The sequence below is a fragment of the Eleutherodactylus coqui genome, chromosome 12 (assembly GCF_035609145.1).
Source record: "Eleutherodactylus coqui strain aEleCoq1 chromosome 12, aEleCoq1.hap1, whole genome shotgun sequence".
Classification (NCBI taxonomy): domain Eukaryota; kingdom Metazoa; phylum Chordata; class Amphibia; order Anura; family Eleutherodactylidae; genus Eleutherodactylus; species Eleutherodactylus coqui.
The window spans coordinates 107,800,048-107,823,644 of NC_089848.1; the positions used below are offsets into that span (position 1 = coordinate 107,800,048).

Here is a 23,597-nt window from a genome sequence, read left to right on the forward strand (position 1 = left end):
TTTCTGCAAGATTAAAGGAGACAATGCTTGCGGGGACGGCCGGTCTTGGGTGCGCAGAATCTTCCGACTCTTTAATGCTTTTGTGTTCTCTGTGCATAAATCAGAAGCAAAAGGAGGAAAAATGATTTAATTCAGCCGGATCCTTTGAACTTCCATTCCATCTGGTTCTCTTTCAATAATGAAATCTGTTTTTAGTCGTAAAATATTGGCAAGAATGGGCTTCAGTCAAGAAGAAACAAAAGTAACTCAGTGCCCCAGGTTGGGCCGCCGCCGTGTCACAGTGTGTGCGGAGGGGAAGGCTAACACTGCGGGGCCGGCCGAGTCAATGAACAGCCTCAATGATCGCTACAACAGGCATGTATTGTGGTGGCACAAAGGCAGTAAGAGTCTTCTCGCTCGATTGTGGCTTTCGGTGATGTCTTAAAACCGCCTTCTCCTCTGAAAGCAAATACTTTGACTTATTGTGCGAAACGCGTCAAAGTCATTTTAAGCACGCACTGAGTCGGAGGATTCTACCAGTGATTCATGGGAGCAAAATTGGGACCTGATAGATGGGCGCCTTCTCTTCGGGTCGTAGTTTTAATTTTACTTATGTGCCTGACCTTTTGAAACTCTTACGAAGCTCTACGGTTTTTTGGAGATTGTAGTGAAGATGGATGACGCCAGTAAACAGAAACTGCTATGATATGTGGGCAGAAAAGGTTGAACTCTATGTCTACTATTTAAAGGGGTATTCCAGTCTTTAGTAACGGATGACCTATGCCCTGGATAGGTCATCAGTAGTTGATGGGGAGGGGTCCACCGCTCAGGATCCCCGTCCATCAGCTGGAAGTCCGGCCCGCAAGATGAACGTTGTCATCAGTGGTCACAGGACGCTGGGGGAGCCCCGTCTACACTTCCATTGAAATCAACAGGAGAGCCGCGTTTCTCCTACATCCTGACCGTGAGAGGAATAGGAACCAGCGTAGCACTCTCATTGATTTCAATAGGAGTGAAGCTAGCACTTCGCTTGCTTGCTCTGACCATTGATGATAATGTTTGGCCTGCGGCTGAGTTCAGTGGGCTGGACAATCAGCTGATGGATTGAGCAGTGGGCCCCAACCCGTCCATCAATATTGATGACCTATCCAGAATACGCCTTTAATATCTTAATGGTTGATATTGTAGGAGCCCCTAGTATTAAAACAGCAATGTTATGGACTGCGATCCACATTCTCACATTAATCGCCTTGATAAAATCCCACCTCAAAAATCTTATGGCAGCTCAGTTGAATGCAGTAGAGTGGAAACTGGCATTCCACATGGCCGTACTATGTATGTGGGCTGTACAGATCCTTAAAGCAGTCGTTCATTCTGGGACTGAAGGAGGGTGAGTGATATAACTACTGCACTCTGGTTCTGGAATACATTGTATCTGGGGCTAAAGGGTGGGGGGGGGGGGTGAGTCATATTACTGGGCGCCCTTCTCTATGAACGTACTGTTCCAGATCTGCCTGTTCCTGGGGCACCTCTGCAGTCTTCCTACATGGCTATGCTGCTCCTTAGACTACTCTGAGCATTGGTCATCCATTGGTAGTCTAAGACACTAGACGCTGCTCTGATTGCTGGCCAACTGGAGAACAGCATGCCTACGGATGCACACTGTATATTGGGTAGTGAGAGGGCTGCCATCTTGGAAGTAAGGGTCCTAGGAATAGATGGCCCCACGAGTATAGCCATAGGAAGTAGCCAGGTAATAGCATTGCCTCTTATAGTCCTGGGACAAATCTTGTCTCCAACAGCAGAGGATCAGTTTAATATGGAGTCCTTGACCTGCTTTGTGTCCATTGGGTATGTCAGTCTGCACAAGGAAACAATCAGCGCCTGAGCGATCATTTGGCCAATGTTTCTATGGGAGACTACAGTGCATGATGGAAGCATGGAACATTTGGTGTGACATGGGCCTCCATAGGTCTTCCATCGGTACTCCATGTGTCACCCTACAGGCCCCATACACACAGCTTTCAATTCATTGTTTTTTTAACCCCCCCCCCCATGATTTTATCATTGGGAGCCATACTCCGCACTCAGCAGTCACCTGTTTCTAATAGAAATGAAACCACCGACAGCCAAATTACTATCCCAAATCTTTAAAGCTGATTTAATACGAGCCACATAACCCGGGTCTTAAACTTAATTACAATTTAATTGCCAGATGGAAAAAAAGCTTGGTATCTCTTCTGCCACTTTATTAAAAATGCCAAGCAAAACTTATTCCGACTGGATTATTTTTCACTTAATTTAATTTGTCCTGAGAGGGACGACTCTGACTGCAGACATGCGGCTCACCGAAGCCGAAAACACATTGCAGAACACAATCACCAAACATGAATAGTGTATTATTGGAGGGGCAGTAACTTCTCGGACAACTTCTGCTCATCTCCTGGTTTGTGTCCAAATCATCAGTTCTGTAATATACTTGCATTATAAATGCTGTTGTTTTACTGCTGTAAATCACACCTCAACTGGCTGCCACTAGGGGGCTCCCTTCCAGCTTCTCTGGAATCCACTCTCTATCATAGCAAGAACATAGTGACTATTCCATAACAACAGGGGGAGGAGCTATATTCACAGGTGCTCCAGTGCACTTACAGGCTGACAGATCTGCAGACACTGTGAAAACGATCGCCACTGTCTCTGCCTCTCCTGCTGTTACAGCGTGTGGGTGTCTGTCTCTGCACACATTACACACGCATCATAGTGGGTTTACTAAGTAGGTGGCAAGAACGTCTCTAAAAGCAGACTAACGGGCATTCAGATATTGCCTTAAGGCCGCCTGCAGATGGGCGTGTCGGATCCGGCGGCGAGGATTATAGCATACTCAGAGCAGACCAGAGCATACTCGCCGGCGCCCGCGGCTCCGGCTGTTTGATGTGCTGGCTTGCCAGGCAGCCGGCGCATGCGCAGACCGGAGCCGGCGGCGGGTGAGTGACGCACAGAAATAGAACATGCCACGGTTTGTTTGCCGCGCGAGATTTTGCGCGGCCAAACCGCGTCTGTCTGCATAGGATTGCGTTTGTTAACGCAATCCTATTCAGGCTTCCAGCGATGGAAATACCGTGGGAAATCCCTACGCAGAATTTCCGCTCGTGTGCAGGCGCCCTTACTGCTGATTAGATCACAGACCCTGCAATGCAGCATGGGAAGTAAAGGCAGGGAAGTGCAAGACAGGGAACTACTGGCAGAATGCTAGGCTTGCTACACATCCCTCCCTGGCTGTGGATTGCAAATAGCCGAACAACAGAAAAATAGGGAAAAATGTAAATCAGAGACATGAAATGATGAGACAGGAGGACCTGGTGGATTGTAGAAAACTTCTTGGAACCTCAGGTACGCTGTAAGTACACTACCAAAAAATGTTAGAGAATTTAGCAAATTCTCACAAGTTTTGTAATTCCTTCCCATTTCTCTCCCACGCAGCGGGTTACCGGTCACTTTGTCTCCGACTGTTAAGTGTTGGCAGTTGAGCAGCAGTTGTTTTATCTCATTAGTGACGGTCTATCTCACCAAATAACGTCACCGGAGCCGTTTAAGACAAAAACATAAGATAATGTACAATTTATAAAGCACGCTTCTTCCATATCAAGGAAAATGCTGCTCATCCTGGAGGTTTATCTGCTCCAGAGCCTTTAATGTGGAGAATAAATGATGATCGTTGGAAGCCAAGTCAGACTTTCCAAGTCCGGGAGGTCGTCGTGCACTTAAATTGTCAGGAAATGTTCAACAGAACTCTGTTTTATATATGAAAATCGCTTCTTGAAATGCAGAATGACTGTTAAGGAACTGGCAAACACCCTAAGATACTACAGACCAGCATGCTGATGTAAGACCAATCTAGTCTAGACTAGATCCCAGATCCAAGCCATCCAAGGGGCGGATGGCACGGCGGTGACACATGGAGGCGACACATATGGAAAACTGGGCTTTACGAGGGTTTGCCACTCCATATGCCACTCCATTTGCCGAGCACATCCGCCGGGCCGAAGAAAAAAGATCCGGCCACAAAGGAAGGAAGATCCGCATCGTCCAGAGCAGGTGAGTTTATTCTTCTTTTCAGCACTCATGTCCGCGGGGCAGGAGGGACCCGCTACGGATTCTACATGAAGAATCCACGGCGGGCCTGATTTTCCCCGTGGACATGAGGCCTAAAGGCCCATTTAGGCAAAACGACTATCGCTTGTCTTCTGCATCCAGCTGTTCTCTGCTTGGAGTGCCCAGCTGTTATACAGGCGAGCGCTCCGAGTGGGGTGTGCAGAAAACAGCTGGACCGCTGTGTTCTTCATGCCCCGCCTGTGTTCAGGGAGTGGGATACAGCTGAAACAATAGTATCAGCTGTATCCCTAATAAGGCTGATTGTCAGCACGCTGAAAGACGATGATAAGCGACGGCTTAACGAAAACCGCCTATGTCAGTGCAGTTACACACAACGATTATCGCTAAAAAGACGGCTTTTGAGTAATAATCATTGAGTCTAAATGGACCTTTACTTTCTCGCTGTCAATTCCCGCGGCAGTTGGTGTAGTTTGGTGACGCAATCTGCCCATCGTATGTCACATGACCGCGGCACTGAGAGTGGAACGTAAAATATGAGACGTGATGACGTCATCACGCTCCTACTTAGTGAGGAGCTTTAAACAAACTTTATCAACACGAGTATCACAAGACAAATAACAATAATGCATATTTCAACCATTCAAAAAGACAAAAACACCAATTAATATAAATAATTAAGCGTTTACAGAAATAGATAAATAATGTTAAAAATGATTAAAATGAAATAAAGATGCCTTCATAGATCTGAGTGCGGATAACAATTACATAGTATATAAATATATATGCACAGATCTATATTAAAACAATCGTACAAGCCTCCGTATAAAGGCCGCCTGCAGACGGCCAGGTCGGATCCGGCTGCGAGAATTCTCGCAGCGGGACCCGACCCGAGCGCCTGCAGAGAGGCCTGGCTCTTTCATTTGCCGGCTGCCGGGCAGCCGTTGCATGCGCAGAGCGAGGCCGGCGGCCGGTGAGCCCCGCACAGAAGTAGAGCATGCCGCAATTTGTTTGCCGCGCGGCCAAATCACCGCCGTCTACCTAGGATTGCGTTTACTAACGCAATCCTATTGCAGCTTCCCGCTCGTCTGCAGGCGGCCTTAGGATTCTATATATAACATTCCCCTAATGAATGTCTAATATATTCCAATATATGAGAAGGAATTAAAAACAACAAAACTACTACAAAATTGGTGTGAAATGTATCAGTCATGTTGATTCCGGCGCGGGTCTCCTCGTTCCTCCCCGCGGTTACATAACCAGTCGCTCATTTCACGTTTCTCACTGACTTCTATGTGTCCAAATTTGGTAATAAAAATGAAAATAGTGGCTATTCATTTTCCCCACACCTTGTTTAATCCATTGGGTACGAGCGTGCTCGGCCTACAAATCCAAAACATCTCTTTCGCACGCAAGTCTGAAACAGATCTGGTGATGATGAAGTAACCCGAAGCAGCGAGGTTATTATGTAATGTGGAGAAATGCCGCAAAACACTAGGTTTTAGGCAATTATTTCTAATATTACACCTTGTTTCGTTATTCGGGTTCCAAGTGGGTTGATGGGCCTCCCCATGTTCTTTTTATACAAAAGATGGCTGCCAGCAACTCATACAAGAGGCACGGGACTTAGCTTGAGCGCTAAACCTCCTCATGTGCCCGTAAATATTCAGCCATGCCTTTACATTACCCCTTTACACGCACACCATAGTCACAGGCTATCTAGGGGCCCTGGAGAGATGGAGCCCAGTCCTGGTTGGTCCCTTCCCTTTTGCTCCCTGGTGGCTGGCATCCTGAAGGAATTGCATTGCCAGCGAGCTAGGAGGTAGAGAATTGGTCCAAGAGCCATGAAATGGGACACGGAGGGTTAAACCCTTGCCCTCCTGTCCTAGATGGCACAACTCAGTATGTTGCAAGCCCATTTAGATTTTTGCTATGGGCCCCCTGTTTTTATGTATTGCACCACATCCCCCTACAGTCTGATGTCTGGGGGTTCAGAGGCCGGTCATTGGTGGTAGACTAACCGGGGTCTCCCTGCCAACCGCGGAGGGTTTACTCATCTAACGGTATGGAGTGTATACCGAGAATGGCACAATCGAGGAAAACATCCAGTGAAAGGGGATCCTGCGCTCGGAAACAACTCATCACTGAAAGGGGTCGGAGGAGGATGTCAGGAATCGTTCTGACCAACAGGCTGCACAGTCAGCTGAATACAACGCTGGGGCTCCAACTAACGTGTCCGAACGCACAACTCGCCATTTCTCCGCACGGATGGGCTGTAACAGCAGACAACCAGTTCCAGCGCCGTTGTGTCTAAGAGAAACAGAAAGACTCCAGCGGGCAAAAGAGCGCAAAACTTGTTATCACTGAGCAGCGGGAAAACATCTCCTGGTCTGATTGGTGCAGATCTCTGTTGCTGATGGGAGGTCAGAATTTGGCGCAAGCAGCATGGATCGCTGACCCCTTCCTGTCAGCTGCTGGAGGTGCAGTGATGCTGCGGGGAAGGTTTTCTTGGCGCACCCCGGTCCTCTGATACCTGTGGATGGACATCAGGGTGAATTGCTGCGGTTCTGTAGTCCAACGCTCCACTAGATGGGGTCTGATAAATCGGCCATCCAGTGTTTATTGCAGCATGATACATTTTTCCACTTGGCGTGACGGTTATAATGTTACAAACAAGGTGGATGATGAGTTCCGTACTCATGACTACTTTCCATTTCTGGTTAACCCCCTTGTTGGCCGCTTTCTGGTACACCGCAGTACCGGCATCTACAAGACATGCAGGTTTTATAACCCGATGTGAGAGCTGTTACAGTGTAACGACTTCTTGCGCCGCTCCGTGTCAACATAACCGCCGATTCCCAACACCAGGACTTACGATCTCCATAGAAAGGGACAATTATGGCTTCCAGTACAGAAACCAGCGCTCGCTTCTCAGGGAACGTCTTAAAATTGCAACCATAAAGTCTGCGCACGTTATGGATTTCATTACCATTTTCGTCCCCCAGGATTCCCTCTTGGACACAAACCGAAGTTTTCGAACATTTAAATACCGCAGACAAAAATAGTTTCACGAAGACCAGATGTGGAGCCCTGAGAGCGCGCGGCTCGGAACTTCTCAGCCGTTCCTCCAGAAGTTTGTTTGTGGATCCTTTTTTTTTTTTACGTTAAACACGCGAAAAATCAACATTTTTTGGGTGTTTCTTTCCTTTTACTCAAAAGAAGCAACTTTAAGGGCGCCCACCCACTGGCGGTTTTTTTCACTGCGAAATTCGCAGGTTTTTTTTTCTGCAGGGGGTCTATGGGACTTGTAATGTAAAAATTTACCGCGATATCGCGATTTTGCGCGATCGCGATTTTAGCTTTGCATGTCCCATAGCCCAAAGACCCCTGCAGAAAAAAAAAAAACGCTGCGAATTTCGCAGTAAAAAAACGCTAGTGGGTGGGCACCCTAAGGGCGGTTTCACGCGGGCGCAGTTGTGCCCATTGTCGTGTGGGCAAAATTTGCACACACAGAATAGAAAGTACGTAGTCAGTGCGCACATATCAGCCGGGCCAAAGGAGATAGAACACGCTCGATCTTTCAGCACTTTTGCGCACCAAAGGTCCCCATAGAAGTCAATGGCGGAGGGCGCAAATGTGTGTGCAAATCACAGGGAGATGCATGGAACACTACATAGAAGAAGAAGCCATCTGGGACTAATTAGCCATCTTGTTTGTTTGCCGCGTGCCGATGAACAGCCCTGCGGACAGGAAAACTACAGTCAAGTACGCCAATATGTGTGCAAAAAAGCCCAAATCATAGCACAAAAAGTTGGCGTCAAGGTGTGCGCAATTGTGCTTCCGCTCGTGTGAAGCCAGCCTACGACTTGTTTAACCTCTGAGAGGAGCGTTAGGTCCTATTGAACCTAATAGCTTAATGTTCGCACTGCGGAATTCCGCAGCGTGAAATTACCCCCGGCGTGTCCTTTTTGCCGCGGGAATACGCGCGAAAGGCTTACATTGCAGTAACCGCTCATCACGCTATACTTCCGCTATAGTACAGCAGAAGATAGAGTGAAAATGCTTCCCCGCCCACTGCCGGCGCGTCATGTGACACTGCTGCTGCGTCATGCGGAACTTCGTGCAGCGGATCTGAAAGTAAGTATGGGGATCTTTGGGGGAGATCGGTGGGGTCCCTCACCTGGGACCCCCTGCAAATCAGCTGTTTGCCAGGTCAGGGCGCTCCTGCACTGAGCTGATTTCTGCAGGAAGCAGACAGCTCTGTTATTACTGCAGTGGTCAGACTTGATACTACAGGCAAAGTTCCTATTCATCTCAGTGGGAACTTGATCTACAATACCAAGCCTGGCCACTACAGTAATAACGGAGCTGTCTGCTTCCTACAGGATTAATTCCAGCAGAGCTGATCAGCAGGGGGCTCAGGCAATGGGCCCCCCACCAATCTACTATTGATAACTTATCCTGAGGACAATCTGTCCATAGTTTACAACTGAGCAACCCCTTTAAAACAATACAAAAGACGAAACACAGCAAGTGTGAGCTGTAACCTGTTTATTTGTAACGATGCCCAGCGCCGTCTCACAGGGTCTTCATTTTTCGAGGGTCTCCATGATGGCAAACACATCATTTCCCGTTGCTCACCTCTGGCAGCTGAAGTATGTGATCCCGCATTACACTTCTCAGCTGATTGCAGCCGCGGCTTTTAGTGTCTCATTAAAGTGCCAATTTATCTTCGCCAAGAGCCCATCCAGCTGCAGATGACGGGCGCCATAAAGCAGCACCATGCACTTCTTACCTCGTATGCACAGAGCAGAGCGATCCCTGCAGGAGCCTATCGGATTTACTGCCATTGCAATAATGTCATTCTGTCTATAGATCAGCGCAAACCAACAATCAATGCTTGGGTAGTCACGGATTACCGTGGGGGGGGGGGGGGGGGGGGGCTTTATGACCGCCGTCTATTACACAGGCTTATGATTGGCTTGTAAATACAGGAAGATGAGAAGATGACATCAACTCGCTATTTTCTTGAGAATCAATGCCTGCTCATTGATGTGTTACTGCTATTACAGCCTCCCGGACATTAGTACTTGTTACATGAGATGAGCCCATCCTGGAATCAATGGCTCTACAGATGTAGCAGAGTTTAACTTGTCTGTCATAACTTTTTGAAACAAGTTACCCTAAGCCATTAAAAAGCGAACCAATTGGAAAGTAATAACAAAGAGTGAACTAACTACGCAGAAACTTCTCATAACACATTAAAAGTCATGTTAAAGAGGCTGTACAGTGATAAATTATTGATGGCCTGTCCTTAGGATAAGTCATGAATAGATTGGCAAGGGTCCAGCGCCTGGGACCTCTGCTGATCAGCTGTAAGCTGGGCCTGTCTGCTTATGCACTGAGCTGACTTCTGCAGGAAGCAGACAGCTCCGTTCTTACTGCAGTGGCCAGGCTTTGTATTACAGGTATTGAAGTGAATGGGATTTTGGCCTGCAGTACCAATCTTGGCCACTGCAGTGAGAACAGAACTGTCTGCAGAAGTCACTTCAGTTCATGAGATCCTGGAAACAGCGGGTCAATGGGGGTCCCAGGAGGCAGACCATCACCAATCTATTATTGGTGGCCTATCCTAAGGTCATTAAAAGTTTACAACTGGAGAGTCCCTTTAGACTTTGCTGCATCTGTCCCACTAGCATCTATTTCTATGTGTTGTGCATGTGGCTATGGAAGCCTTGGTACAGCCAAACCACGCCAACTTTGACGTCACTCTTCTTTTTGGAGGAGTCTCTGGTTTGGTTCATAGGAGCTAATTTGCATACTTTGCTTAAAAATAGTCTCCCTACACCGACTGGCTCTTAAGCATCTCTTTTAGCCAACCAGCACCCTGCCCTATATTTCTGAGTGGCAAGGACAATGAAACAGCTGCCAACATATGCGTTGCTTTTTTTCCGAAATCTCTCTGGTTTGGCAGACATGAGCTAATTTGCATATGTCTTTCCCATGGAGCTTTGCCTGAAAATAGTCTCCCTAACCTACAGGGTCTCTTCAGTGTATTTAGGATACTTTTTCAAGCCAATCAGTACTGCGGTCTGTATTTATGAGGGGCAAGAACAATGAAACAGCTGTCTACAGATGGGTCGCCCTTCTCTTTGGAGGGGTCTCTACTTCGACCAACTGGCCTACTAAATAGATGCATTATCTGGAATGCCAGCCTTCTGATGACATTTATCTTAACTATGCTCTGCCTCCCAGACATTTTTGGCTGTCGTCCATAACTCCTAGTTGGAGAAACCTACAAAAGCTGTAAGCCGGTGACTGCGGCAAATAGATGTAAAAACACAGCTATCCCTTTACTGCTGGAAAAAAACCCAAAGTCAGAAATTCCGCTTTCTTTCCAAGTAGGTGTAAATACTTCATGCGCTGACATCACTGCGCTGGCGACTGTTTATAGAATAAAGCCTGTTGTTAAAACGGATGATTAATGGAATTATTTTTCACCCGAAGCTAAAAAGCTTCATAAAATATTGACTTGCTATACTTCGGCATGGATGCTGGCAGCAGGCGGCGGTGTGCAACGGTGACTTATCCCCCCCGCTGGCTTTACCGTAACTCACAGAGCAGCTGCAAAACACCCCCTGAATTACTGGGAAAATGTTAGCAGGTTGTCTTAATATTGATTAGAGTATGGCGTCCGGCATGTAGCCGGGTGTCTGTAAGGCGTGCGCACCGCTACATTGTAGCTTCATGTTCGGAACACTCACACAATCTTCACAATGACTTGTTAGTAGGGATGGAATTTTCAACAGGTAATAGAAGCCAAGAGTTGGGTTCTGGAGCCGGACTGGGATTAACAAACAGCTAAAGCAATCCGTAATGCCAGACTACATGAATGGCCAGTTTATTATAGACCCCAATTTAGTAGTGTTTCGGATTTTTTTTTTTACCTTCACACCCGCAGCTATTTGTTGCGGAGTAGATTCCATATATGGAGAAAACAGGATCGATCCACCATTCACAATAGTCACAGCTCACCTCCCCCCCTCCCTGTACAGACAGGATTACACTGAGAGTAGACACCTATGTATAGATAACACAGGACCCACCATTCACAATAGTCACAGCTCATCTCCTCCCCTTCCTGTACAGACAGGATTACACTGAGAGGAGACACCTATATATAGATAACACAGGACCCACCATTCACAATAGTCACAGCTCACCTCCTCCCCTCCCTGTCCAGACAGGATTACACTGAGAAGAGACCCCTATATATAGATAATACAGGGTCCACCGTTCACAATAGTCACAGCTCACCTCCTCTCCTCCCTGCACAGACCGGATTACACTGAGAATTGACACCTACATATAGATAACACAGGACCAACCATTTGCTAGAGGAGAGGTTACAGCTCACCTCCTCCCCTCGCTGCACACTGATCGCTATATACGTCACGGTGCATGCCCACAACATATCTGTTATATGTCAGCTATAATTGCCTTTTGTTAACAGACTTGGTGCCTCCTATTTCCCTTTTACCATATTTTATTTCTGCCATCTTGCCGTGGGGTTTCCTCCCGGTCTCGCTCCGCCGCGTCGCACTACAGCCGGTTGGCCCAGGATGGAAATAAGGCGGCGGATGCTGACAGTGAGGAATCATCTCATAAATAAGGAACACGCTCCGCGCTTCCAGTACATTCCGCGTTTTCCCAGGGACGCCGGCCGGACTTTATGAGTGAGTAATTGTGGCTGAATGCCGTGTTATTTGGCAGAGACCGATGACATTTTTAGTGGGCAGAGTTGCTGCAGAAAGCCGTGTAACGGCTGGGAGATCTGCTGATTGACCATCCATTATTCATCGCCTTCACTTCAGCAGGACGGTGTTTACAGTTTCGCTATGATGCGGTTTCTCAAGTGTTTCATTGCACATTCAGGCTCTTTGGGAAGATCTACGACGGACCGTCAGCCCCGATGCCTCATCTCCCTGACTACTTGTTCCGCTGTCATTTTCGATGTAGAGCAGCTCGGACGCGTTTGTTAAATTTTTATGTCTCCCTATTATTAATGGTCGGTGAGTAAAGATGTAGTGAAATGCACTTTCATTAAGATATTATAAGACGCGCGGGGATGAGCGCACGAGCCAGGTAGGAGCAAACCGGGACGCCGGCCACCGTCTTCTATACTGTTCTACTTCTGACACACAACGGACTGAAGGCATAGTAATGGAAAGTATGTGGGGCGCACGGGTGTTACAGCTCCTTAAAGGGACCCTCCGGTTTCCCAGGAGGGAAGGGGTGGGGGGGGGGGGGGGGGGGGCGGTATTATCTGCAGCTGTTCTTCTCTGCTGTCCCTTCCAGCCACCAGTTCTAGTTATTGGTCTCAGGCATCTTAGATGGCCGACACAATCATCAGACAACCTAATTCCCAGAGGTAGTATAAGACTACTAAAGCAGTACAACAGTTCTGATTGGTCTGAGCTGCTCATGTGATCAGCACTGGCCAATCAAAGAGCTGCGGACAGGGTGCATTAGGTTGTTAGGACATTTGCTTCCGGCCATCAATGATGGTCGAAAACAAACCTGGAATTGGCAGAACGGAGGGGCAGCAAAAAATAACAACAGCAGATTATATAACCTGCTAATCCCCCTACAAACCAGTGAGATAGATAGATAGATATGAGATAGATAGATAGATAGATAGATAGATATGAGATAGATAGATAGGAAATAGATAGATAGATGATAGATGGATAGATATGAGATAGATAGATAGATAGATAGATAGATAGATAGATAGATAGATAGATAGATAGATAGATAGATATGAGATAGATAGATATGAGATAGATAGATAGATAGATGATAGATGGATAGATATGAGATAGATAGATATGAGATAGATAGATAGATAGATGGATAGATATGAGATAGATAGATATGAGATAGATAGATAGATAGATAGATAGATAGATAGATAGATAGATAGATAGATATGAGATAGATATTAGATAGATAGATAGATAGATAGATGATAGATGGATAGATATGAGATAGATAGATAGATAGATAGATAGATATGAGATAGATAGATATGAGATAGATAGATAGATAGATGATAGATGGATAGATATGAGATAGATAGATATGAGATAGATAGATAGATAGATGATAGATGGATAGATAGATAGATAGATAGATAGATTGATAGATGGATAGATATGAGATAGATAGATATGAGATAGATATGAGATAGATAGATAGATAGATAGATAGATAGATAGATAGATAGATAGATAGATAGATATGAGATAGATATTAGATAGATAGATAGATAGATAGATAGATAGATAGATAGGAAATAGATAGATAGATAGATAGATAGATAGATAGATAGATAGATAGATAGATGATAGATGGATAGATATGAGATAGATAGATAGATAGATAGATGATAGATGGATAGATATGAGATAGATAGATAGATAGATAGATAGATAGATAGATAGATAGATGATAGATGGATAGATATGAGATAGATAGATATGAGATAGATAGATAGATATGAGATAGATATTAGATAGATAGATAGATAGATAGATAGATAGATAGATGATAGATGGATAGATATGAGATAGATAGATATGAGATAGATAGATAGATAGATAGATAGATATGAGATAGATATTAGATAGATAGATAGATAGATAGATAGATAGATAGATAGGAAATAGATAGATAGATAGATAGATAGATATGAGATAGATAGATATGAGATAGATAGATAGATAGATAGATAGATATGAGATAGATAGATAGATAGATAGATAGATAGATAGATAGATAGATAGATAGATAGATATGAGATAGATAGATAGATAGATAGATATGAGATAGATAGATATAGGATAGATAGATAGATAGATATGAGATAGATAGATATGAGATAGATAGATATGAGATAGATAGATATGAGATAGATAGATAGATAGATAGATAGATAGATAGATAGATAGATAGATAGATAGATATGAGATAGATAGATATGAGATAGATAGATATGAGATAGATAGATAGATAGATAGATAGATAGATATGAGATAGATAGATAGATAGATAGATATGAGATAGATAGATAGATAGATAGATAGATAGATAGATAGATAGATAGATAGATAGATAGATATAGTTCATCCATCAGATATGTTGAGTGGGGGGTGCTGGATGTTTTGGAAGGAACACCAACATTATTAAAGGCATAAATGACGAGTTATGTAGGTTGGATACAGGCCATACATTTGTGCTGTTTCATCCAACCTACATGAAGGCTTCGCTGTGTTGTCACATGAACCCCCCCCCAATGAATGTAGCTATTCACGTACATAAAATTATGGTATGAGAGAAAAATGTGATGAGAAGTTCCGTGAGCATAAAATGCCTATTTTATCACCTTTATAATGGTGAAGGGGGTTTGATAGGTGTAAAAATGGTGACAGGTTCCCTTTAACCATGGATATCATTAGGAGAGACCTAGATTAATGGCCCCAAAGACGTCAAAAGATCCCCACCCCAAGCATGTGAATGCTCGACCCGCCACAAGACACCTCTCACATTGGCTTATCTCCTGAGGAACACAAGGATCAGCTGGTAACATTCAGTATGCCCGATCCTTCTTTTCCCCGTCAGGGAAAGTTGAGCCATCCCCAAAAACATATAAGAGCCGTCTGACCCTCCCATTATCAGATCTTACGAGTGGGTTTCACCATAACTAACCCTCCGCAATGGTGGGGAAATATCATCATGTTTTTGGATGAATGTAACTTGTAACATTGTAGCAAAATAAAGATACACCAAGTGATTAATAATATATAGAAGTAGAAGCAGACCTTTCATCCACAGTGACAGATTCTTAAGATATGGTCGCAATACCTCCACAGCGGGGGGCACCTAAATTAAAAATCTTAATTAAAATATCCTTTGCATCCTCTATTTTATGCATATGATGTAATATGCAAATATCCCGCCAGTAATTGCTTGGCATGTTGCCTCCCAGTGTGATCGGCCTCTTTTGTGTTGGGTATAATCTCCAGATTTTAGCATCTCAACATATTTTCAGAAGCTCTATATGTGTTTTTTTATTCCCTCTGATTAACTATTCTCATATCTATAAAGAGGCCGAGAGTTCGAGTCCCGGAGAGACGACGGTTACATCAGCCCAGCCACCACCACCTCGCTAAAAAACTCCAGCTTTCCACCGAGTTTAAACCATTAAGAAACAAGATTGTGTTCCCCGACAGTCACTAGAAATGGGAAGATGGGGCATAAACAAATATCATACATGTGATGGACATCAAGTGTGATACCAGGAATCGATAGGGACGATATTCAGATTTTCATTATGACCCTCCCCCCCTCTTCTCTGAAATGACCTGCAACTAGACTATATTCAAAAACAACTGACAAGGTAAAAGGGGTCATCAGTGGGTCCCAATTGGTGGAACAACAAAGAAACCATACTCACATCCCCCACCGCTCCTGTTCTGTCACCCCCCGATCGTGCCACATGGTTGCCATAGGCACGATTGCCATAAGGCAGGCACAATCGCCACCAGCACAATCGCCGTAGGGCAGGCGCAACGGCCATACGCCCTAAAGATATGCAGTCAACAGACAATGGTGTGGGGGAGCAACTTGTCCATTGCAGGCTAATATGCAGTCACCCACTCAACCCAGCCCAGATTGGGGAGGAGCGACTGCATATACTAATAGCCACCATACAGAATATCAACCCTCATTGATATAACAGCGGGTTGCCCTGTATGTCCAAGGTGGCCCACACTGGCTGACATCTTGGGCTTCCCCAACAACTCTAGCAAACTACATACAAAAATACTAATGCATACTAATAAATTGCGGGTGTTGGTACTGCATTTTGGCCAAAACGCAGAGGCTGACAAGCCGCGTTGAGGTAACACCGCGTCCGTCAGTACCTAGGCTAACTCACTATAAATTACATAAAATCTCAGGGGTGAGGAAAACAACAAAGACATTATTCACTGAAAAAGCCAAAAATGTAATACCTGAAAGTCTGCAAAGTAGACACAGTCGCCATAGGCACGATCGCCATAAGGCAGGCACAATCGCCGTAGGGCAGGCGCAACCGCCATAAGCCCTAAAGATATGCCATACTCACATCCCCCACTGCTCCTGTTTTCTCAACCCTCCCCCCCATCATAGGAAACTACAGGCCTGTGAGCCTGATTTCTATACGAGGGAAGATCTGTGAACAAATTATTAAACAGCATGTATGCAAGTGCTTGGGTAAAAATGGAGTAATTAACCAGAGCCAGCATGGGTTTGTAACAAACAAGTCAGGCCAGACTAATCTAATTTCCTTCTATGACAGAATCACCGACTGGGTTGATCAGGTACATGCGGTGGATATAGTATATCTTGGCTTTAGTAAAGCATTTAACAAAGTATCTCATACCATACTTACTGAAAAAATGACCAAATATGGGATTGACAAGGCAACTGTTATGTGGATTCAGAACTGGCTGAGTGATCGTACTCAAAGAGTGGTCATAAATGGCTGCACATCCAAGTGGAAGAATGTATCAAGTGGGGAACCACAAGGCTCTGTCCTAGGCCCAGTGTTGGTCAACATTTTTATAAATGATCTGGAGGAAGGAATTGATGGGAAACTGATCAAATTTGCCGACGACACAAAGCTAGGAGGGATAGATAACACTAGGGAAGAGAGAGAGAGGATTCAAAAAGATCTAGAAAAGCTCGAACAGTTGACTAACAGAATAGTATTCAACAAGGAGAAATGCAAAGTCCTTAGAAATGAGTGAGCATAATCGTTAAGGGCAGATACTCGAGCGAGTATCATCCTTTGTGAGTACCTGCCTGCGCGTCAGAAAAGATTAGGGTGTCGTCAGGGAACGGGGGGGGGGGGGGGGGTAATCTCTCTCTCTCCCCCCTGCTTACTCCTGCAACCCACCGCTCACCCGAATCTTTTCCGACGAGCAGGCAGATCCTCGAAAAGATCAGTACTCGCTCGAGTATCTGCCCTTAACGAGTATGCTCGCTCATCTCTAAAAGTCCTACATCTGGGCAAGAAAAGTGAATGGGAGGAATTGGGCTAAGCAGCAGCGAATGTGAACAAGACTTGGGTGTACTAATAGATCATAGACTGAACATGAGTCAACAATGTGATGCAGCAGCCAAAAAGGCAAACTGTCAGGACAGTGTCCGGGATATGGGGGGTCCCTGAGATATCCCGCAACCCCTGTCCCTGCCTACTTGCCCCCCTGGGCTAACCCCCAGGGCGACAACTGGGCGACGGTCCCTACCCTCACTAGGGAAGCGGGACACGGGAGACAAACAGACACTGAGACAAACAACGGTAGAATGGTCAGACAATCCGGGTAGGCAACAAGAGGGTACGCAGTACAGAGGGGTCAGGCAAAACGTAGTCAAGTCCAAAAGCAGGTGTCAGAAAAGCCGAGGTCACAAGAGCAGTCAGGATAAACGCGGGTGCAGCTGGAGAACCAAACTAACACTGGCAAGGCCTGAAAGGAAAACACACATATTTAAATGCTGTCAGTGCTCCCGCCCCAGAAGCTGATTGGGGCGGGGAGCCTGACAGCAGCAGGGCTAATCAGGGAGGTGCTGGGGGCACGCCCCCAGTCTTGCAGCACAGACCGTTACTAGGGAAGCCAGCCTGGTAGTCAAGTGACTAGAAGCACCAGCTGCCTCCCTAGCAACCCGGCGGCGACCAGTCTTACAGCGGCCCGGGGAGATCACCAGAACCGGGGCTCCCCTACGCCGCACTCCTGTAGCCCGGGTGGCAGGACCGGTGGTGCGGGCACGGCGGCCCCGAGAGTTGCAGGTTCTGACAGTACCCCCCCTTCTACGGGGGGACACCGGACCCCCATGGCCCGGTGCGGGCTTAAGCGGGAAAGCCCTGTGGAATGACTGGACTAGGCGTGGCGCATGAACGTCCCTGGCAGGGACCCACGTCCTATCCTCAGGGCCAAATCCTCTCCAGTGGACCAGGTACTGCAGCCCACCTCTAACCCGTCGGGCATCCACAAGCCTTTCTACTTCATACTCCAGTTCCCCCTGTACCAGAGAGGGAGGAGGTGGGTTCTGGGTGGGGAGAACTGGAGTCACATACTTCTTAAGCAAGTTCTTGTGAAAAACCTTGTGGACCTTCCAGGGGTCAGGAAGTGCCAACTTATATGCCACCGGGTTGATAACCTGAGAAACCGTAAATGGGCCAATGAACCGAGGAGCAAGTTTCAGGGAGGGAACCTTAAGTCTCAGATTCTTGGATGATAATAAAACCTGCTCCCCGACCACAAAAGGTGCAGAGATAGTCCGTCTTTTATTTGCGTATTTACGCAGTTTCTCTTGGGAACCCTGAAGGTTCTTACGAACCTGGGCCCAAACTGTGCACAGTTCTTCAGCGGATATGTCAGCGGCCGGATTGTTCGAGACAAAAGGAGTAGAAAGCGAAAACCGGGGATGAAACCCATAGTTACAAAAAAAAGGTGACAGTTGGGTCGACGAGTTACCATGGTTGTTAATAGCAAATTCGGCGAGAGGTAAGTAGTTGGCCCACTGATACTGGTTATCAGAGACAAACAGTCGCAGATACTGGATAAGTTCTTGATTCATCCGTTCCGTTTGTCCGTTACTCTCGGGATGGAAAGCGGAGGAAAAGGACAAATTAACGTTTAGATTTTTACAGAAGGCTCGCCAGAAGCGAGCGACGAACTGAACCCCTCTATCTGACACAATATCCTCGGGGATCCCATGTAACCGAACAATCTCCTTGATGAACATCTCAGACAAAAGTTTGGCGTTAGGCAACTTGCCAAGCGGAACAAAATGAGACATTTTAGAGAAACGGTCAACTATTACCCAAATGACCGTATTCCCCAGCGAGGATGGCAGATCAGTAATAAAATCCATGGACAAATGGGACCATGGCCTGGACGGAATGGGCAAGGGCAGAAGAGGCCCCTCAGGACGTCTCCTGAGGTTCTTCCCCCTTGCGCAAACCGGGCACGCGGACACAAATACCCGTACATCCTTGGCCATGTGCGGCCACCAATAGAGTCTGGCCGCTAACTCCAGAGTACCCCTGATGCCGGGGTGTCCAGCTAGGACTGAAGCATGTGTCTCCTCTAACACTTTCAATCTCAGTGATAACGGGACAAATAATTTACCTTCCGGAAGGGCTTCAGGAGCCGATTGTTGAGCGGCGTAAATGAGAGGTGAAAGGTCGGAGGAGACAGCAGCGAGGACCACCCCAGGGGAGAGAATGCTCTCAGGCTCCGGCTCGGAAGGTTCCGGAGAACCAAAACTCCTAGACAGGGCATCAGCCTTGACATTCTTAGAACCGGGTCTATAGGTAACAACAAAATTGAACCGAGAGAAAAACAAGGCCCAGCGGGCTTGCCGAGCATTTAACCTCTTAGCGGAATCTAGATAGGTGAGGTTTTTATGGTCTGTGAGTACCGTGATCTGGTGATGGGCTCCTTCCAAAAAATGCCTCCACTCTTCGAAAGCCCACTTAATCGCCAGCAATTCCCGGTTGCCTATATCATAGTTCCGTTCGGTGGAAGAAAACTTCCTAGAAAAATAGGCACACGGTCTAAGGTTGGTGAGAGTGGAGGGACCTTGGGACAGTACCGCTCCCACACCAAACTCAGAGGCATCTACCTCCACCACAAAAGGGCTGGACAGATCCGGTTGTACTAGGACAGGTGCAGAAGAGAACGCCGCCTTTAGGGTATCGAAGGCCCTCAGAGCCTCAGAAGACCAGGTCCTCACATCTGCCCCCTTTCTGGTGAGGTCAGTTAGAGGTTTAGCCACCACGGAGAAGTCTTTAATGAATTTGCGATAGTAGTTGGCGAAGCCGAGGAAGCGTTGAAGGGCTTTCAACGACCCTGGCTGGGCCCACTCCGTGATGGCCTTCACCTTTTCAGGATCCATCTGGAAGTCGCATGGCGTGATGATATACCCCAAAAATGATATCTTTTGTACCCCGAAAACACATTTCTCGAGTTTAGCAAACAGCTTGTTATGTCTGAGTCGAGCTAGCACAGTCTGAACGTGAGTATGGTGACTCGGCAAGTCGGAGGAAAAAATCAAAATGTCGTCTAGATATACAACCATGAACACCCCCATGATATCCTGAAACACTGAGTTCATGTACCCCTGAAAAATGGCGGGGGCGTTACACAATCCAAAAGGCATAACTAGGTATTCAAAATGCCCGAGGGGCGTATTGAAGGCGGTTTTCCACTCATCCCCTTCCCGAATGCGGATGAGGTTGTATGCTCCCCTGAGATCAAGTTTAGAAAACCATCGGGCACCAGCGACCTGGTTGAGGAGGTCAGGAATGAGTGGAAGAGCATACTGGTTTCGGACTGTGATTTTATTTAGCTCTCTATAGTCAATACAGGGCCGGAGACCCCCATCCTTCTTCTCAACGAAGAAAAACCCGGCACCCACCGGGGATTCTGAGGGCCGGATGTGCCCCTTGGCCAGACTGTCGTGGATGTAGTCCCTCATGGATTCTCTCTCTGGGACCGTAACGTTATAAATGCGGCCCTTAGGAAGTTTGGCCCCAGGAATCAAGTCTATTTTACAGTCCCATTCCCTATGAGGGGGCAGAGCTTCAGATAGTTGTTTGGAGAACACGTCAGAAAACTCGGAGAGGTATTCTGGTAGGGGGGTCCCCTCGCAGGTGGAGATTCCCACCTTCACCGCACAAAGGTGGTTGACACAGCGGGGACCCCACTTTACCAGTTCCAACGTGTCCCAATTTACTACCGGGTTGTGCTCCCGGAGCCAGGGGAGGCCTAGGACGACGTCCACAGACAAATCTCTCATCACTAGAAAGGTGCAGGTTTCCACGTGTAAGGCTCCTATCGTAAACCTTACTTCAGGGGTAACCAGATTAACCACCCCTGCTTGCAATGGAGTGGAGTCCACTCCTGAAACCAGAATCGGAGTCTCTAAACGTAACAAAACTCCGGACAGTTGAGCAACGAAATTAAAGTTAACGAAATTAGCCGCAGCCCCAGAATCAACAAAGGCTTGCCCAGTGCGGTGGAAAGCATGAAATTCTAGGGTGCAAGGCACTAACATCTTGGACAACACAGGGAGTACCTTGGCTCCTAGACAGTCCCCCCGACGACTGCCTAGGAGCGGGAGTTCTTCCTGCCGTGGCTTCTTAGCGCAGGTAGCAATGCGGTGACCCGGCTCCCCACAGTAGAAGCAGAGGTTCTTCTTCAGGCGGTGTTCCCGTCGTTGCTTGGGGGTCATGGCTCCCAGCTCCATGGCCTCGGTGGTGGGAGGGTAAAAGGTCGGGTCAGTCGAAGAAGTAGACGTGGGGAGTGGGGTGGTCCGAGCGGCGTGTCTGGCCCTCAAACGTCGGTCGGCTCGAATAGCCAGCGACATGGCTTGCTCCAGAGTTCTAGGCTCTGGGTGGGCCACAAGTAGGTCCTTGAGACCCTCAGACAGGCCGGTCAAAAATAAGTCTTTTAGGGCGGCATCGTTCCACCGGGATTCCGTACAATGTTGACGAAATTAGGAACAGTAGTCCTCCGCCATCTTACAACCCTGGCGCAGGGCCAGAAGTTTGGAGACTGCGTAGCCCGCCCGGTCGGGTTCGTCATAAATTTGACCCAGGGCGGAAAAAAAGGCGTCAAGGGATAGTCGGGCTGGAGAGCCAGCTGGTAGCGAGAAAGCCCAATTTTGGGGCTCTCCCCTCAGGCGGGTAATTACGATTCCCACTTTCTGGTATTCAGTACCAGAGGAGTGGGGGCGGAGATCAAAGTAGAGCTTGCAGCTCTCCCTAAATGCAAAAAACTGATCTCTCTCTCCGGAGAAGCAATCCGGAAGCGTGGCTCGAGGTTCTGACATTGTTCCTGGAGCGGACGAGGGCTGCATGGGGCCTGCAGCTGCCACTTGTTCCCGTGGCTGCAAGCGGGCGGTTAGGTCCTGGGCAAGGGTCGTAAGGACCTGGACCTGGTTCGCTACAGCCGCCACGGCCTCCATCGAGGGGCTCAAAGTCGCCGGGCGGATGCAAGGGTCTGACCTTCGTTCGGCCAGTGTTACTGTCAGGACAGTGTCCGGGATATGGGGGGTCCCTGAGATATCCCGCAACCCCTGTCCCTGCCTACTTGCCCCCCTGGGCTAACCCCCAGGGCGACAACTGGGCGACGGTCCCTACCCTCACTAGGGAAGCGGGACACGGGAGACAAACAGACACTGAGACAAACAACGGTAGAATGGTCAGACAATCCGGGTAGGCAACAAGAGGGTACGCAGTACAGAGGGGTCAGGCAAAACGTAGTCAAGTCCAAAAGCAGGTGTCAGAAAAGCCGAGGTCACAAGAGCAGTCAGGATAAACGCGGGTGCAGCTGGAGAACCAAACTAACACTGGCAAGGCCTGAAAGGAAAACACACATATTTAAATGCTGTCAGTGCTCCCGCCCCAGAAGCTGATTGGGGCGGGGAGCCTGACAGCAGCAGGGCTAATCAGGGAGGTGCTGGGGGCACGCCCCCAGTCTTGCAGCACAGACCGTTACTAGGGAAGCCAGCCTGGTAGTCAAGTGACTAGAAGCACCAGCTGCCTCCCTAGCAACCCGGCGGCGACCAGTCTTACAGCGGCCCGGGGAGATCACCAGAACCGGGGCTCCCCTACGCCGCACTCCTGTAGCCCGGGTGGCAGGACCGGTGGTGCGGGCACGGCGGCCCCGAGAGTTGCAGGTTCTGACACAAACACAATTCTGGGATATATTAAGAGTCTAGATCATGTGAGGTCATTATTCCCTCTACTCTTCCTTAGTCAGACCTCATCTCGAATACTGGGTCCAGTTCTGGGCACCCCACCTTAAAAAAGACATAGACAAACTGGAGCAAGTTCAGAGAAGAGTTACCAAGATGGTGAGCGGTCTGCAAATCATGTCCTATGAAGAACGGTTAAAGGATCTAGGAATGTTAAGCTTGCAAAAGAGAAGGCTGAGAGGAGACTTAATAGCTGTCTACAAATATCTGAAGGGCTGTCACACTGCAGAGGGATCAGCTCTATTCTCATCTGCACAAGGAAAGACTAGAAGCAATGGGATGAAACTGAAAGGGATAAAGCTTGATAAAGACCCGAGTGCAGGGTCGATACGTGGCTGCTTGCTTCCTCATGTCTCAATAAAGAAGAGGATTTTAATGAATGCTGCCTGGTTCTTCCTTTCTATATTGATGACCAACGGTGGACCCGGGGAGTCGGGACCCTAACTAGGCTATTGCATAGTGCCTTGCACCAGCGGTGTGGCTGAATCCTTGGAGTGCTGCTGTGATTCTTTTTTCTTCTACTGAAAGGGAGGAGACACAGCTTAGATATTAGCCAGTGAGGGGGATCAATGAGTGAAACAGGTTGCCACAGGAAGTGGTGAATTCTCCTTCAATGAAAGTGTTCAAACAAAGGC

The 23,597-nt window shown here is 47.4% G+C and overlaps 1 protein-coding gene across 1 annotated transcript in view; it reads right to left on the minus strand.

Moving 5' to 3' along the window:
- NRP1 (neuropilin 1) overlaps window positions 1-23,597 on the minus strand; it is a 186,358-nt gene that overhangs the window by 63,539 nt on the left and 99,222 nt on the right. The window lies entirely within an intron of this gene.